The sequence below is a fragment of the Delphinus delphis genome, chromosome 4 (assembly GCF_949987515.2).
Source record: "Delphinus delphis chromosome 4, mDelDel1.2, whole genome shotgun sequence".
In the NCBI taxonomy this organism is placed as follows: Eukaryota; Metazoa; Chordata; class Mammalia; order Artiodactyla; family Delphinidae; genus Delphinus; species Delphinus delphis.
Genome location: NC_082686.1, coordinates 60,553,037 through 60,567,583, shown reverse-complemented (window position 1 = coordinate 60,567,583; position 14,547 = coordinate 60,553,037). Strand labels below are relative to the sequence as shown.

The following is a 14,547-nucleotide window of genomic DNA, read 5'->3' as shown; positions in this document are numbered from 1 at the left end:
TAGCTGTCCAGTTTTCCCAGCACCACTTATTGAAGAGGCTGTCTTTTCTCCACTGTATATTTTTGCCTCCTTTATCAAAGATAAGGTGACCATATGTGCATGGGTTTATCTCTGGGCTTTCTATCCTGTTCCAATGATCTATATTTCTGTTTTTGTACCAGTACCATAGTGTCTTCATTACTGTAGCTTTGTAGTATAGTCTGAAGTCCGGGAGGCTGATTCCTCCAGCTCCATTTTTCTTTCTTGAGCTTGCTTTGGCTATTCGGGGTCTTCTGCATTTCCACACAAATTGTGAAATTTTTTGTTCTAGTTCTGTAAAAAATGCCAGTGGTAGTTTGATACAGATTGCATTGAACCTGTAGATAGCTTTGGGTAGTAGAGTCATTTTCACAATGTTGATTCTTCCAATCCAAGAACATGGTATATCTCTCCATCTATTTGTATCATCTTTAATTTCTTTCATCAGTGTCTTATAATTTTCTGCATAAGGGTCTTTTGTCTCCTTAGGTAGGTTTATTCCTAGATATTTTATTCTTTTTGTTGCAGTGGTAAATGGGAGTGTTTTCTTAATTTCACTTTCAGGTTTTTCATCATTAGTGTATAGGAATGCTAGAGATTTCTGTGCATTAAATTTGTATCCTGCTACTTTACCAAATTTATTGATTAGCTCTAGTAGTTTTCTGGTAGCATCCTTAGGACTCTCTATGTATAGTATCATGTCATCTGCAAAGAGTGGCAGCTTTACTTCTTCTCTTCCGATTTGGATTCCTTTTATTTCATTTGCTTCTCTGATGGCTGTGACTAAAACTTCCAAAACTTTGTTCAGTAATAGTGGTGAGAGTGGGCAACCTTGTCTTGTTCCTGATCTCAGAGGAAATGGTTTCATTTTTTTACCATTAATAACAATGTTGGCTGTGAGTTTGTCATATATGGCCTTTATTATGTTGAGGAAAGTTCCCTCTATGCCTAGTTTCTGAAGGGTTTTTATCATAAATCAGTATAGAATTTTGTCGAAAGCTTTTTCTGCATCTATTGAGATGATCATATGGTTTTTCTCCTTCAATTTGTTAATATGGTGTATCACATTGATTGATTTGTGTATACTGAAGAATCCTTGCATTCCTGGGGTAAACCCCACTTGATCATGGTGTATGATACTTTTAATGTGCTGTTGGATTCTGTTTGCTAGTATTTTGTTGCAGATTTTTGCATCTATGTTCATCAATGATATTGGCCTGTAGTTTTCTTTCTTTGTGACATCTTTGTCTCATTTTGGTGTCACGGTGATGGTTGCCTCGTAGAATGAGTTTGGGAGTGTTCCTCCCTCTGCTATATTTTGGAAGAGTTTGAGAAGGATACGTGTTAGCTCTTCCCTAAATATTTGATAGAATTCGCCTGGGAAGTCATCTGGTCCTGGGCTTTTGTCTGTTGGAAGATTTTTAATATCAATTTCAGTGCTTGTGATTGGTCTGTTCATATTTTCTGTTTCTTCCTGCTTCAGTCTCAGAAGGTTGTGCATTTCTAAGAATTTGTCCATTTCTTCCAGGTTGTCCATTTTATTGGCATAGAGTTGCTTGTAGTAATCTATCATGATCATTTGTATTTCTCCAGTGTCAGTTGTTACTTCTCTTTTTTCATTTCTAATTCTATTGATTTGAGTCTTCTCCCTTATTTTCGTGATGAGTCTGGCTAATGGTTTATCAATTTTATCTTCTCAAAGAACCAGCTTTTAGTTTTATTGATCTTTGCTATCATTTCCTTCATTTCTTTTTCATTTATTTGTGATCTGATCTTTATGATTTCTTTCCTTCTGCTAACTTTGGGGGATTTTTGTTCTTCTTTCTCTAATTGGTTTAGATGTAAGGTTAGGTTGTTTACTTGAGATGTTGCTTGTTTCTTAAGGTAGGATTGTATTACTATAAACTTCCCTCTTAGAACTGCTTTTGCTGCATCCCATAGGTTTTGGGTTGTCATGTTTTCATTGTCATTTGTTTCTAGTTATTTTTCGATTTCCCCTTTGATTTCTTCAGTGATCTCTTGGTTATTAAGTAGTGTATTGTTTAGCCTCCATCTGCTTGTATTTCATATCTCGTCTCATAGCATTGTGGTCGGAAAAGATATTTGATACGATTTCAATTTTCTTAAATTTACCAAGGCTTAATTTGTGACCCAAGATATGATCTATCCTGGAGAATGTTCCATGAGCACTTGAGAAGAAAATGTATTCTGTTGTTTTTGGATAGAATTTCCTATAAATATCAATTAAGTCCATCTTGTTTAATGTATCATTTAAAGCTTGTGTTTCCTTATTTATTTTCATTTTGGATGATCTGCCCATTGGTGAACGTGGGGTGTTAAAGTCCCCTACTATGATTGTGTTACTGTTGATGTCCCCTTTTATGGCTGTTAGCATTTGCCTTATGTAATGAGGTGCTCCTATGTTGGGTGCATAAATATTTACAATTGTTATATTTTCTTCTTGGATTGATGCCTTGATCATCATGTAGTGTCCTTCTTTGTCTCTTGTAATAGTCTTTATTTTAAAATCTACTTTTTCTGTTATGAGTTTTGCTACTCCAGCTTTCTTTTGATTTCCAGTTGCATGGAATATCTTTTTCCATCCCCTCACTTTCAGTCTCTATGTGTCCCTAGGTCTGAAGTGGGTCTCTTGTAGGCAGCATATATACAGGTCTTGTTTTTGTATCCATTCAGCCAGTCTGTGTCTTTTGGTTGGAGCATTTAATCCATTTACATTTAAGGTAGTTATCGATATTCATGTTCCTATTCCCATTTTCTTAATTGTTTTGGGTTTGTTATTGCAGGTCTTTTCCTTCTCTTGTGTTTCCTGCCTAGAGAAGTTCCTTTAGCATTTGTTGTAAACCTGGTTTGCTGGTGCTGCATTCTCTTAGCTTTTGCTTGTCTATAAAGGTTTTAATTTCTCCATCAAATCTGAATGAGATCCTTGCTGGGTAGAGTAATCTTGCTTGTAGGATTTTCTCCTTCATCACTTTAAATATGTCCTGCCACTCCCTTCTGGCTTGCAGAGTTTCTGCTGAAAGATCAGCTGTTAACCTTATGGGGATTTCCTTGTGTTTTTTTTTTTTTTTGCAGTACGCGGGTTTCTCACTGTTGTGGCCTCTCCCATTGTGGAGCACAGCCTCTGGACGCGCAGGCTCAGTGGCCATGGCTCACAGGCTTAGCCGCTCCATGGCATGTGGGATCTTCCCGGACCAGGGCACGAACGTGCGTCCCCTGCATCGGCAGACAGACTCCCAACCACTGCGCCACCAGGGAAGCCCTTTCCTTGTGTTTTATTTGTTGTTTTTCCCTTGCTGCTTTTAGTATTTTTTATTTGTATTTAATTTTCGATAGTTTGATTAATATGTGTCTTGGCGTGTTTCTCCTTGCATTCATCCTGTATGGGACTCTCTGTGCTTCCTGGACTTGATTAACTATTTCCTTTCCCATATTAGGGAAGTTTTCAACTATAATCTCTTCAAATATTTTCTCAGTCCCTTTCTTTTTCTCTTCTTCTTCTGGGCCCCCCATAATTCGAATGTCGGTGCGTTTAATGTTGTCCCAGAGGTCTCTGAGACTGTCCTCAGTTCTTTTCATTCTTTTTTCTTTATTCTGCTCTGCAGTGGTTTTTTCCACTATTTTACCTGCCAGGTCACTTATCCGTTCTTCTGACTCAGTTATTCTGCTATTGATCCCTTCTACAGAATTTTTAATTTCATTTATTGTGTTGTTCATCATTGTTTGTTTGCTCTTTAGTTCTTCTAGGTCCTTGTTAAACATTTCTTGTATTTTCTCTATTCTATTTCCAAGATTTGGAATCATCTTTACTATCATTATTCTGAATTCTTTTTCAGGTAGACTGCCTATTTCCTCTTTATTTGTTAGGTCTGGTGGGTTTTCACCTCACTCCTTCATCCATCTGCTGTGTGTTTTTCTGTCTTCTCATTTTGCTTAACCTACTGTGTTTGGGGTCTCCTTTTCACAGGCTGCATGTTCGTAGTTCCCATTGTTTTCAGGGTCTGTCCCCAGTGGCTAAGATTGGTTCAGTGGGTTGTGTAGGCTTCCTGGTGGAGGGGACTAGTGCCTGTGTTCTGGTGCATGAGGCTGGATCTTGTCTTTCTGGTGGGCAGGTCCATGTCTGGTGGTGTGTTTTGGGGTGTCTATGGCCTTATTATGATTTTAGTCAGCCTCTGTGTTAATGGATGGAGTGTGTTCGTGTCTTGCTAGTTGTTTGGCATAGGGTGTCCAGCACTGTAGCATGCTGGTCACTGAGTGGAGCTGGGTCTTGGCATTGAGATGGAGATCTCTGAGAGATTTTTGTCATTTGGTATTACGTGGAGCTGGGAGGTCTCTTGTGGACCAGTGTCCTGAAGTTGGCTCTCCCACCTCAGATGCACAGGCCTGACTTCTGGCTGGAGCACCAAGAAACTTTCATCCACACGGCTCAGAATAAAAGGGAGAAAAAATAGAAAGAAAGAAAGAAGATAAAATGAAATGAAGTAAAATAAAATAAAATAAATTTATTAAAATAAAATGTAATTATTAAGAAAAAAATTTTAAAAAGTAAAAAATAAACGGACAGAACCCTAGGACAAATGGTAAAAGCAAAGCTATACAGACAAAATCACACACAGAAGCATACCCATACACGCTCACAAAAAGAGAAAAAGGGGGAAAAAATATATATCTTTGTTCCCAAAGTCCACCTCCTCAATTTGGGATGATTCGTTGTCTATTCATGTATTCCACAGACACAGGGTACATCAGGTTGATTGTGGTGATTTAATCCGCTGCTCCTGAGGCTGCTGGGAGAGATTTCCCTTTCTCTTCTTTGTTCGCACAGCTCCCGGGGTTCAGCTTTGGATTTGAACCCGCCTCTGCGTGTAGGTCACCTGAGGGCATCTGTTCGTCGCTCAGACAGAACGGAGTTAAAGGAGCCGCTGATTCGGGGGCTCTGGCTCACTGAGGCCAGGGGAGAGGGGGGGCACAGAGTGCGGGGCAAGCCTGCGGTGGCAGAGGCCAGCATGGCGGGCTGCACAGGCTCCCGGGAGGGGTGGTATGGATAGTGACCTGTGCTCACATACAGGCTTCTTAGTGGCGGCAGCAGCAGCCTTGGTGTCTCATGCCAGTCTCTGGGGTCCGCGCTGATAGCCGCGGCTCGCGCCCGTCTCTGGAGCTCCTTTAAGCAGCGCTCTTAATCCCCTGTCCTCGTGCACCAGGAAACAAAGAGGGAAGAAAAAGTCTCTTGCCTCTTCAGCAGCTCCAGACATTTTCCCGGACTCCCTCCTGTCTAGCCGTGGCGCACTAGCCCACTTCAGGCTGTGTTCACGCCGCCAACCCAGGTCCTCTCCCTGGGGTCCGACCGAAGCCCAAGCCTCAGCTCCCAGCCCCCACCCGCCCCGACAGGTGAGCAGACAAGCCTCTCGGGCTGGTGAGTGCTGTGACACCGATCCTCTGTGCTGGAATCTCTCCACTTTGCCCTCCGCACCCCTGTTGCTGCGTTCTCCTCCGGGACTCCGAAGCTTCCCCCCTCCACCACCCGCAGTCTCCGCCCACAAAGGAGTTTCCTAGTGTGTGGAAACCTTTCCTCCTTCACAGCTCCCTCCCACTGGTGCAGGTCCCGTCCCTATTCTTTTGTCTCTGTTTTTTTCTTTTTTCTTTTGCCCTACCCAGGTACGTGGGGAGTTTCTTGCCTTTTGGGAAGTCTGAGGTCTTCTGCCAGCATTCAGTAGGTGTTCTGTAGGAGCTGTTCCACATGTAGATGTATTTCTGATGTATTTGTGAAGAGGAAGGTGATCTCCGCGTCTTACTCTTGCGCCATCTTGAAGCTCCTCCTCCGGGGCTGTTGCTTTTGAAGCCACTGCTTTTGAAATAACTATATGCTCCTCCATAGTGAACGTCTTCTTTTATCCAATAATTATAAAGTATATAGTTTTCAGTTTCTACTCATGTAATAGTGGCTTGGAAGCTACCTGCTTAACTAGCAGTCATGGACCCAGAGACCATTTATGTGCCCCAAAATAATGAATGTGGCATTATGTATGTGAGTCGCTTAGAATTGTATGTTGGGAGTGGAACAGATTGGGTATAAGAATAGATTATACTGGGCTTCCCTGGTGGCTCAGTGGTTAAGAATCTGCCTGCCAGTGCAGGGGACTTGGGTTCGAGCCCTGGTCCAGGAAGATCCCACATACCGCGGAGCAGCTAAGCCTGTGCACCACAACTACTGAGCCCACGTGCCTAGAGTCCATGCTCTGCAACAAGAGAAGTCACCGCAATGAGAAGCCAGTGCACTGTAGCAAAGAGTAGGCCCCATTTGCCACAACTAGATAAAGCCCGTGTGCAGCAAGGAAGATGCAACGCAGCCAAAAATAAATAAAATAAAATAAATAAATTTATTAAAAAAAACAAAGAATAGATTATGCTGTTTAGAAACTATATGATATAGATTTTTATAGAATAAAATTCTGTAAAACAATATATGGGGCAAAATAGAGAATAGATTAGACAATGTAATAGATTGGACTAAGTAATCTATTTTGGAGAAAATTTCTCTATAATTTTAGTAAATGAACTGCTTATTAACAGCATTATTATATTTATATTCAATGCAATTTGAAAATAAGGTCAGTATAGAAATTCAAATTCTTATATAAATGGTGCTCTGTGACATACAAAACAAACTTATGGTTACCAAAGGGGAAAGGGGGTAGGGGAGGGATAATTTAGGAATTTGAGATTAGCAGATACAAACTTTTATATATAAAATAGATAAATAACAAGGTCCTGCTGTATAGCACAGGGAACTATATTCAATATGCTGTAATAAACCACCATGGGAAAGAATATGAAAAAGAATAAATAAATAAATAAATAAATAAATAAATAAATAAATATATATATATATATATATATATATATATATACTCTTAACTGAATCACTTTGCTGTATACCAGAAACTAATACAACATTGTAAATCAATTATACTTCAATTTTAAAAAATGGTGCTCTGTGGCTGATCACCCAAGAAAGGTACAGTTTTGCTCTAGCTCACCTTTCTGGTTTGCGGGTGATGATACTTTTATATTTACCTTCACTGTCTCTTCTCTGCCAAAATGAAAGTCACTATTTGGGAAACTGCACCATTTACAACCATTTTAATACTGCTATCTACAAGTTATAATCATGGAAATCTAACCTATGTGAAATAAAATATCCCAGGAAAGCCCTGGTAAAACTTATTTGGCAATCCTTTGACAATACCAGGACTCTAGGTATTAACCAGCACAATGCCATGCTGTATAATACCTTGTCTTCTTTCTTGGTCCAATGAGAGCTCTGGTGAACTAAGGCAAAGCTAGAATTATAATCTAACTCCACATAAATAACAAAGCTTTCGATTTTGTCTCAAATGACAAAAAACAAATAAGCAAACAAAAACAATTTCTAACCTGTTTATTTGGTGCCAAGCACTTCAGAATTCTCAGGAGTCAATATGGAGAAATGGAGAAATGATATGCCATTCTGGATTCTGGTTTTTGATTACCTTGATTAACTAGACACGTTTTCCAATATTAACAAACCCAGTGTATTCTAAATTATTGGTGACAGCATTTCAAAAATCTCAAAACAAAATGCATTTTAATATAAAAATTATATTTTAAGAAGGTGTAGTCAAGGAAAAGTGATGCAAATCACATGAACAACAGGGCACCAGAGATTCTAAACAGTTAGTTGTAAATCACTGTTTTATATGTTGAGGACAGGGAATGCATGCTTTCAAAGTACAGTGCTTTTATGCACAGTGTCCAAATAGCAGCAATTTGAGACATAGGTATAACCAACCACTTCAGAAAAAGGACAAATTTAAAATGAACACTCCCTAAAACAGAAAATCAACAGAATGTTGTTAAATAGAAGTTAATGTTAATATTCTCAGGAAGGAAAATAAACCTCACAAGTGGCAACTTGTCTCACTACTCTCTCATCGTTTATATCTGAGTTCATATAGCCATGTTAGCTTGCACATCTTAATAGCTGCTAAACTAACACCACATACCTGAATATGCATATCCCCGTTGCTTCTTTTCTATGAGGTTGTCTTCTTTCTCTATAAGTTTGCCATATGTAAGGGAAGGCTTATAACTTTGTTTCTTTTAATCTTCTTACAAGTCTTATATTTTCCATTATCCATGATTGTTTTGTAAATGTCACTGATGGATTGAAAATAAGGAATGGCTAGCTTTGTGGGCAAAATAGCATCTAGAAGTAGAGCATAGAAAGTAAATCAGGAGTGTGAAATGTAAAACTGAAATTTAAACATAGCTGTAATAGTGGACTGTATAAGAAGCATGAAGAATATAGATATCTCTACCATTTCCTCTGAGCATGGATCAGACATTTAATCATGCTTGTTTGATATTCAGCTGAAATTGGATATGAACATTCTGGAGAGAAAGAGTTATTAAACTCCATCCCAGTAAAATTTAAATTCAAAGACATGGAAGCAACCTAAATGTCCATCAATGGATGAATGGATAAAGATGTGGTACATATATACAATGGACTATTACTCAGCCATAAAAAAGAATGAAATAATGCCATTTGCAACAACATGGATGGACCTAGAGACGGTCATATGAATGAAGTCAGACAGAGAAAGACAAATATCATATGATATTGCTTATATGTGGTATCTAACAAAAATGGTACAAATGAACTTATTTATAGAACAGAAATAGAGTCACAGATGTAGAAAACAAACTTATGGTTACCAAGGGGGAAAGCAGGGGGGAGGGATAAATTGGGAGATTTGGATTCACATATACACACTACTATATATAAAATAGATAATTAATAAGGAACTACTGTATACAAGTACGGGGAACTCAATACTCTGTGATGACCTATATGGGAAAAGAATCTAAGAAAGTGTGGATATATGTATATGTATAACTGATTCACTTTGCTGTACAGCAGAAACTAACACAACATTGTAAAGCAATTATACTTCAATAAAGATGTTAAAAAAATATATAAATCAACTATACTACAATAAAAATTAATTTTAAAAGATAAAATAAAATTCTGAAAAAAAAGTCTTTAAGGAAAAGTCAAACCATTGAATTTTTTCATCCTAACAGAAAAAAAAAAGATTGAGATAGTGAGCTAAGATTGATTTTTAAGCAAGTTATGGGAAGTAAGAAATGAGACTTCCTTTTCTTCACTGAGACCCCATAGTGATGAAATAGGCTTACACTGCAACAGAAAATCTTTAGGTTTGATAATGAGGTAAGCTCTTGATAGTGAGGCTTCTAAACACTGAAAGGGAAGTTCTGGGTTTGTCTTCTCTGAAGCTCTTTAACCTAAACAGTATAGACTCATCTTTATGGAATGGTTTAAATGTGTCAGGGTGAAGGGAAGCAATGACTTCTCTAGGTGATTCTCATTTTTCAGGACTTTCTTCTTCTCTGTCTTTTTAAAAACCACTGTTATTCAGAAGCAAACACTACTAAAAGCCACCAGGACTGCTAAATGTGGTTGGCCAAGGTGAAAGCAACAGAAGTGCCACCAATGTTTTAGTGGAGAATTCTCAGGAATCACACTATGTTACCCTTTGTTCCATAAGATCACATATATGTAACCGTCACACTATATTACCATCATTGCCTATAATAATTTATTTACTACAAACTTGGAATTGTGGGTACAGCTGCTGAAAAAAATTACTTGTGAACAAAGAGATTAGAACATATTTTCAGTGTTCTGTAAAGAGGTAGAGTAGACTTTTAGTGGAAAAGTTAGCACATTTCACTCTGCCTGTTGCTCTCAATATTCAAAGTCAAACCCATTTCTATTAAACTTAAATCATTCCCCTCCTATGACACTAAGTATTTTTGCTTCATCTCCAAAAATATGAAGCCAACATGTGTTGGTGGAATTTGCTTATAAAAATAAGGGGAGAAGTCCACAGTAAACAAGTAGGAAAAAGTATATCCTCATTTAAAAATATATATACACCAAGCTCTTCCTACTTGCGAAGTACTCTTCTAGGAACTAGAGGTACACAGATAAATGTGTCCATCACTAAAGAGTGCTCACAGACTGTTGGGAGAAGCAGACTTGGAAACAGAGAACTAAGGTGCGAAGAGATGGGTGTTGGAGTAAAGGTAGATGAAAAGTATTGTACAGATTTGCCTGGGACATTTCTGGGTTTTGCCTGTGGTCTTGGTATAATTATTTATAGGGTCCTTTCACCCTCAAAAAGTGTCCCCATTTGGACAGTAAACTGTGTGGTCACCCTATGAATAGCTATAGCTGTCAAGTCTGCCTGAGGTTGTCTAGCAAAACTTCCACAGAGTTGGACAGAAAATCGAAGAGATTAAGAATGCTTTGTCACACATGTTATCTACATCCAAATGGAAATGAAAAAACTGGGTAGACTTACTGACTTTCGTTCTTCCCAGGGTTGTCAGAGGGGTAGAATGGGAATTTAACTTATGTGTGGTGAGGGAAGAGGGTCAAGGCAAGACAATCTAAACCCCTTGTTGGTGTATGAAATGCATAAGAATTGTCACTAAATGAGCCATTAAACTATTAATTCCCTGAAGCTCTCAGGATTGAAAAGTGTGGTAAAAAAGAACGAGAAACCATGATGGGGAATTTTAGAAAGACACGTTAAGGTTTAATATAAGGAAGAACATTTTGTACAAACAGAAGTGTCCTAGAGCAGGACTGGGTTGTCTGTGAGGTTGAAAGCAACATTCCCCTGGCGGTGTGCAGCAGAGGCTGAATGACTGCAGCGAGCAAACTCAGACACCAGATCGAGACTCAGACCACGGGGTTTTAGGGTCCTTTACACACTGTCCTGTGATTTTATGATTCTGCATGATGCATGGTGTCTTTTTGAGTAACTTTTAAGTAAGAATCTTATGCTTGGGGAAACCCCTAGAAGTAAATTTTTTTTTTTTAAATTAGAAATATCATGAAACAAAAAGTTTGTGTAAGCTAAAACCTCTTGGGATCCACCCTGAGCACACACTAAAAAGAGACCCAGGAATCTCACTGAGCTCATTTTTTGCTACTCATGCAAGGAAAGCAGCCATTAGACATGTAATATTCAGAAGACATGCCTCACTCAGGCCTCCACCTCTTGGACACCTATCATTTTAAGACAGAACAGCTGCAACATCTTGCTTACCAGTTTGATTTGCATAGCTCTGAGTTACATAGGAAGAACCTGTGGCAAAGCTATCATTAAAGAGAAACAAAGCAGAAGACTGAACAAAGGATACATTCTGTGCAAAGTTTGAAGTTTAGACTGTTTCAGTAATCCTTGTCATGGTAAGAAAGATGTCTGCCCCTTCCCCCATCTAAAAACAATAGCAGACAAGTGACAAAAGAAGGCTCCCTGGAGGTAACATAGGAGCAAAGAGTAGGGTGAACTAAAGGCTATACACATGAAGAGAGAGAAAGGAGTCGGCATGGACACAGGGAGAGGCAGCCAAACACCCTGCATTCACGGCACAAAGATACATGATTAGGTTAGAATCCCTTTCACCTCTTCCCCAGTGTATTAAAGCCGGAATAGGTCAGGCCGAGGCAAAAGGAACGACATCTTGATGAAGCTCAGCTTTCCCAGAGGCCTAAGAAGGATGGCAACACAGCTAGAGCCAGAATATTTTCACCAGGCCTTTTGTATCAAATTCTCAAATATCTACATTTTCAGATTAAAATGTTTCCCAGTAAACTAGAGAGAAAAGTCTTCTGAAGGCAGTGGAAGTGACTTCAGTTCTTCAGTGGTTAAGAGTATCAGGGCTTTAGATTAAGGGAAAATAGTTTCAAACCTTTGCTACTTACAGATTTATGGTAAAGTATTTAAATTTCTATAAGTTTTAGTCTCCACAGGTGAAAAAAAATTGATAATACGCACACCATAGAGCTGTTATAAAGATTATGTTAGACATGTAAATTGTGTAATGCATGTAGTATCTGGCAAATGATTACTAACAATAAAATTTTTATTCAGCAGGGACAAATATACATTTCTGTAACATTCTCTAGTCACCATACCAAGCTCTGCCTCATTTTACATCATCACTTTCTGGCTGGTTCTTAACATTCCAGCCTCTGATCCAGCTTTGACTTGCTTCCCTAGATATTGTGAGCATCTGTCTCCCTGCTTCAAAACTTCCAAAACATGGAAAACATGAAGTTTTCCATGTTCTTTAAGAGGTATACCTCTTTAAGAGATATACCTAGAATCATTTATAAATCCAGTACCAACAATGGACAAAAATTTCAAATCATAAAAAGAATACATGACTTTTAGGAAATATTGTTCGTGAGTTCTGAAGGCATTCTTCATGTTTTATAACATTGATCCTGAGACCATTCATGTCAGGTAAACAAGGAACAGGTATTATTATTTTGTACCCTCCTCCCAGGAGGTTAAAATGACTCATGAAAATTTACTCAGCAATCTCAGGTGAAGAATCCCATGAGACAGTCTTGAATTCTTGATACAAAATCTGCCATTTGCTATGCAAAAGTCAGCCTAGGAAGGATGATCCCAAGTGTTAATTTTAGATTATGATATTACCTTTTACCACACACCTAAAATGTTTTCTGCATGGGCCTTTAATTACCCACAGAACACAGGGAGAAGGCCATGTAAATCCCCTTCTCAACAGTTAAAGCAGTCCTTCTCACCAAAACTATCGTATGTTAGATCACATCCGTGTCTGTGACATAGGCCTTGGCTTCTCAGGATCTACTCATTAGAAGTGAGTTTATGTGCCTTAAAACATATGGCCTTGATATATGATTCCAGAGCAAAAGAGCAAGGTATTTCAAGCTGGCCACAATTTTATTGACTCTTACAGACTTACTTTGTAGTCATTCCAATAAACTAGATGAGAAATTTCTGATGCTCCAAGCTATCCAGTCCCCAGGACTCCATTTCATGATTCAGTCTGACTAAACAACACAAGAGTGCTTTTGTGTGACACTGTGACCACAGGGATAAATAATTGCTTAGTAATTCTCTTTGAGGCAGAAAATTCTAAACATGGAGAAACCATTTCCCCTTAATGGGAGCCAGAAATCCTGTAAGTGCTTGAAATGGCATTCACAAGTCTGAATAGTAAACAGATAAAAACAGGAGCGCACCAGTTGCACAAATGACTTGCTTGTCACAAACTTGTCATTGCAGTAATCTAACATTTCTTTCACAGAGCCCGGTGGAAAGTATGGAACAAACAGGCCCTGCTGACGTTTTGGCTCTGCTAAGCCTTCCTCTGAGCTAAAGCATCTGCAGCATCTTCCTGTTCTAGACCCTTTATCTGTTGAAGTTAGTTGATACTGTACATGTCAAAGAAATGTTTGACTATTGCATTAATAAATTGATGACAAGCAAGTTATTCCTGCAACTGAAATGCTTCTGCTTTTAGCAGGCTGCCATTTTGACCTTCATCTTATTATACAGAAGAACCCAAACAGAGCAGAGCATTGGGGACATAGCATATTGTTGCCCCAGGCTTGGGCCCACCGGTCTAGGGCTTAGGTGCAGCGGTATAGTGAACACACCAGGCAGTTTCATCAAGTTTATGGGTGGAATTTTTCTGGTAAAACATAAATAGTATAAGCACATTGGACTGTCCCAAGGATTCCTGTTGCTAGGATAAAATGAGCCACATAGAAATTCATTTACTCCCGCACCCTCTTCACCCCAAACACACACATGTGCATACACAGGTCTGTATATACTTTATAAAATGTTAATACAGAAACCCCCCCTTATTCACGGTTTCACCTTCCCTGGTTTCAGTTACCCACAGTCAACTGCAATATGAAAATAGTAAATGGAAAATTTCAGAAATAAACAGTTCATTCGTTTTAAATTGTGCACCGTTCTGAGTAGCATGATGAACTCTCACACTGTTCCACCTGGGATGTGAATCATCCCTTTGTCCAGTGTATCCTACTGCATAGTCACTTAGTAGGAGTCAGTTAGTCACTTAGTAGGAGGCTCAGTTATCAGCTCCACTGAGTCGGCATTGCTTGTGTTCAAGTCACCCTATTTTACTTAGTAATGGCCCCAGAGCACAAGAGCAGTGATGCTGGCAAATCAGATATGCCAAAGAGAAGCTGTAAAGTGTTTCCTTTAATTGAAAAGGTGAAAGTTCTCAACTTATGAAAAAAAATCATATGCTGAGGTTGCTAAGATCTCTGGTAAGAACAAATCTTCCATCCATGAAATTGTGAAGAAGGAAAAAGAAATTCATGCTAGTTTTGCTGTCGCACATCAAACTGCAATAGCTGTGGCCACAGTGCATGATGAGTGCTCAGTTAAGATGGAAAAGTCATTAAATTTGTACAAAAAGATTTTGAGACAGAGAGACCACAGTCACATAACTTTTATTACAGTATATTGTTATATTTGTTCTATTTTATTATTAGTTGTTAATCTCTTACTGTGTCTGGCTTATCATAGGTATGTATGTATAGCAAAAAATATAGTGTATATG

General features: G+C 38.7%; 1 protein-coding gene across 18 annotated transcripts in view; it reads left to right on the top strand.

Annotated features, from left to right (window-relative positions):
* ZBTB20 (zinc finger and BTB domain containing 20) overlaps positions 1-14,547 on the top strand; it is a 797,904-nt gene that overhangs the window by 543,731 nt on the left and 239,626 nt on the right. The window lies entirely within an intron of this gene.